The 4,396-nt window shown below is 33.5% G+C and overlaps 1 pseudogene; it reads right to left on the bottom strand.

Moving 5' to 3' along the window:
• Positions 1-2,835: 2,835 nt before the first annotated feature.
• On the bottom strand, positions 2,836-3,787 carry LOC126058418 (olfactory receptor 6C6-like; annotated as a pseudogene).
• Positions 3,788-4,396: the final 609 nt, after the last annotated feature.

Here is a 4,396-nt window from a genome sequence, read left to right as displayed (position 1 = left end):
CTCTTTTTAGACTATGTTTCCAATCCAATCTCTGCCTTTCAACTGAGTTGTTTCACTGTTTAAATTTAATTACTGATAAAGTAGGACTTATGTCTTCCTTTTTTAAATATACTTATGTCTTTTTTATTAGTCTATTCCTGGATTGCTGGCTTCTGTTGTGTTAAATTGGTAAGTCCTAGTGTACCTTTAAATTTATTTATTGTGTCTTTTACAGCATATCTTTCAAGTTATTTTCTTAATGATTTCTTGTAGATTACAGTTAACATCTTAATATAAAGCCAACTAATTCAGATGAATAATGTCTTAATTTCAATAATGTTCAGTGTATCTTGATCTTGTTCATTCTTTGTAAAAAAATTGTCATACAAATTACATATTTGTACATTAAAAGTAAGTATTCTTTTCTCCATTTCATGAAAAGTTTTGTGCATTAAATGACACTACCAAGAAAATGAAAATGTAATGGATAGAATGGAAAAAATATTTGACCATAATTTATCTGATAAGGCTCGAGTAATTTTTAAAAAGTATATTGAAAAACAAACTGCGTGAGTGAAAGTTCTTAGGCCGATGAATATAATCACGTGAACTAACTAACACTCTTCTTTCTGCCAAGAAAAAGTAAATGACTAAAAATTGTTGCTTTGAAAGATTGTAAAACAAATTTGAACACAAATAAAAACTAAATGATTTCTATTCGAGGCCACATAAATAATAGACATGTCATTGTCTTAGTTATCTAGCACTGCTATAACAGAAATACCACATGTGGATGGCTTTAACAAAGAGAAATTTATTCTCTCACAGTCTAGGGGTCTAGAAGTCCTAATTCACGATGCCAGCTTCAGGGGAGGCTTTCTTTCTCTGTCGGTTCTGCAGGAAGGTCTTTTTCAATTTTCCCCTGGTCGAGGAGCTTCTCAGTTTAGGGATCTCAGGCCCAAATGATGTGCTATGTTCTTGGTGGTTTTTCTTGGAGGTATGAGGTCCCCCTGTCTCTCTGCTTGCTTCTCTTTTTATATTTCCAAAGAGATTGACTCAACATACTATCTAATCCTGTAGATTGAGCCTACCTCATTTATGTAACTGCTTCTAATCCCGCCTCATTAACTTCATAGTGGCAGGATTTACTACACATAGGAAAATCACATCAGATGACAAAATGGTGAACAATCATATGCTACTAGCAATCATGGCCTAGCCAAGTTGACACACATTTTGGGTGGGGCGGATGCAATTTAATCTGCAGCAGCCATCAATCACCCCAGTAAATTCTTCACTTATATGTCTCTGATGAAAAATTATATCCAATATAGAACCCCATATGTTTTATAGGTGATTTTTTTTGATCTGACAGATATTAAGAAAGCTTCTTTTTTTTAAAAGACAGACATTTCCGTGCTTGTGCACAGAGTGGACAGCAGGGAGAGCCCAAGAAGAGTCTTTTCTTTTTCCTTTTTTTAAAATAACTTTCTTTCACTTATCCCGGACATGAAAATGTTCAACAGTTTGACCTCAGTTCATTCCCCTAAACATCTCTGGAGTCTGCTCCCTGAGCTTGCAAGCTACTGTCACTATTGTGTTTTTGACCTTTAAAATATCTCATTTAGCTTAAAGTGTTGATCTTCTCTCCTGTCTTCCTAACTCCAAATATCTAAAAAACCATTCTCCGCACATTTAACAGATCAATCTTTATAATATAAAAATCTGATCGCATTGTGAAAAATCAGCCTCAGAATCATCTCCAGTCCATGTTTCTAAACTATTCCATGTGATTTAAAAAGTTATTTTATGTACAGACACATGGAATTTTTATCTCGGTAATGTATTCACACTAAATTTTCAGGTTTATAGACCAATCAGATTAAGTCCTAATACATTTTAGGTCATAAAAGCTTTTTATGATTTGAAGCTGCGTCTTTTTCTTCCCTTATTACATACTACCCCGAGTGAGACAAGCTTTCCCTCCAAGGGGAGCTAACCCTTGTTGATAACTCACTGTGGGCCAGGTTCTAATCTAAAATTGCTTTATACATACTGCCTCATTGCATTCTCAAAATAAACAAGTAAGGACTATTATTCTATCTATTTCATAAATGGAGAAACTTAGCAACAAAGTTTTAAAATTTGACCAGGCTTACATGTTATCCTGGGTTTATATCTGGCTGACTGGCTTAAAAGCCTACATTCCCATTATCAAGCTAGTGACACTTGAACTAGGGACTAGTGCCTCAAACATTGTGCATGTTGTTATACACATGCCTATAACACCATTTTACTCTTTTTTTCCTATATATCACAACTGTCATAAGAATTACCCTTTTTTGAGCTCCATTTCTGATACACTGAAATAATTAAACCTTCATTACTATAAGAACACAATTTTGTGTAAAGCTTTACTGTAAGAGAAATCATACTGTTTGATAACTGTTTCTTTGTCTCTCCATAGCAAGCTGTATCATTCTAAAGAAGACAAAAATTATAACTAGTGTAGTATATAAGACAAGGTATACCTATAATAAGTGCATATAAACTAATTACACTCATCCAGGCAAATTTGTACAGGAGAAATTAATACAGAAGTAATTTTTTTCACAACCCTGAAGTTGCATGTCTTTGGGATTAAAAGAAAGTTAAAATTTGTGAAAATTTGAAGTTGGAACTCTTAATATTAACACTGCAAGAACTATTAAAGATGAAGTAGGGAAATGTATTGTGCTGAAAGACTTGTTTAAATGCTATAAGAAGTTTAACTTATTGAAAGGACAAATTAAGTAAACATGGAAAAAGGAACAAAAAATATATTCACTGTTTCTGTCAAGATTTTAGTTTTTTTCCTTATTTTTTGAAAAAAATGAAAACTTTTTTGAGTGTATCCTTGAAAGCTTGTTTCATTTGCTTGTTCTTAAGACTGCAAATGAAGGGATTGAGTAAAGGGGCAACTGAGGTACAGATAACAGCTACACCCTTGGATAAAGTCACCCTTTCTTTTGCTGATGGCTTCATGTAAATGGAGACACAGCTACCATAAGTAAGGGAAACTACAATAATGTGGGAAGAACAAGTGGAAAAAGCTTTTGTTCTTTTCCGAGCAGAGGGAATTTTTAGAATGGTCTTGATTATATATGTATAGGATATATAGGAAAGAATAACTAAGAGTAGTGTGGCCACTAGTGTTATAACTGCTGAAACAAATGAAATCATTTGTAGGAAGTGAGTGTCTGTGCAAGAAATCTGCAGGATAGGAGAAGTGTCACACATGAAATGATCAATTACTTTGGAAGCACAGAATTCCAGCTTTAGTCCCAAGACCAACGGTGGAAAAGTAATCAGAAAGCCAGCTGTCCCTGAACTGAGTAGAAGCTGGTAGCACACTTTGCTTCTCATAATGACTGAGTAATGCAGGGGTTTGCAGATGGCTGCATAGCGGTCATGGGACATGGCAGCCAGAAGGTACAACTCTGTAACTCCTGACAAAAGTAAAAGAATAATTGAGATGCATAACCATGGCAGGAAATGATTTTGTTTTTAGTCACAATGGTTGTCAAGAATCTAGACAACAATCTAGAGTTGTTGTCAATAAGATTTCTAAGAAGGAGAAATTTTGTAGGAAGAAATACATTAGAGTCTTGAGGTGAGGATGCAGTAGGGTGAGGAGGATGATGGATAAGTTCCCCATCACACTCAAAATATAGTTGAGAAAGAGAAATATAAAAATCACAATTTGTAACTATGGGTCATCTGTGAGTCCCAAGAGAATGAATTCTATCTCCCTTGACTGGTTCTTCATTTCAGTTTTGAGACCTATTAAACTGAAATTAGGAAACAACTCCAAAAGCAGAAAAAACAATTTCTTAAAGCTGCATCAGGAAAAAAATCTGATATCCAGAAATGTAAACAAGTGTAAATATTTGCTGCAGTTTAACAAGGCAGATGATACCTAAAATTATAGTGCAGGTCAACCAAAGCATTCTCTATGTATCTTCTGTGTGTGTTTAATAAATTACTGCAAAAAAAAAGCCTTATAAAATCTAGGCAGCTTTTCCAATGTCAATTTACAATGTATGTTCAACAATTTTTATTTTATGAATTTTTAAAAAATTGATGAAACTTATAGAAATATTGGTAGTTACATATTTTCCTTAACTACAGTTGAATTTCTCCAATATATGCCATTAATTCTTTAGTTCCAATGCAGTACTGATCCATTGTTCCTTTGACTTATTTTCTCTAATTAGTATTTTTCTGGTTCCAAATCATTAGTCTTCTCATAATCATTTAAACTTAACATTTTGAAATATCTTCAAGATACAGTTAGTAATTTCAAAATTCTAAACAAATTGGGAGAAAAACTGTAGCTACAGGAAAAATAAAACAAATCAAAATCAATTATTTTCTG

This window comes from Elephas maximus, chromosome 14 (genome assembly GCF_024166365.1).
Source record: "Elephas maximus indicus isolate mEleMax1 chromosome 14, mEleMax1 primary haplotype, whole genome shotgun sequence".
In the NCBI taxonomy this organism is placed as follows: domain Eukaryota; kingdom Metazoa; phylum Chordata; class Mammalia; order Proboscidea; family Elephantidae; genus Elephas; species Elephas maximus.
This window is presented reverse-complemented; position numbering and strand designations above follow the sequence as displayed.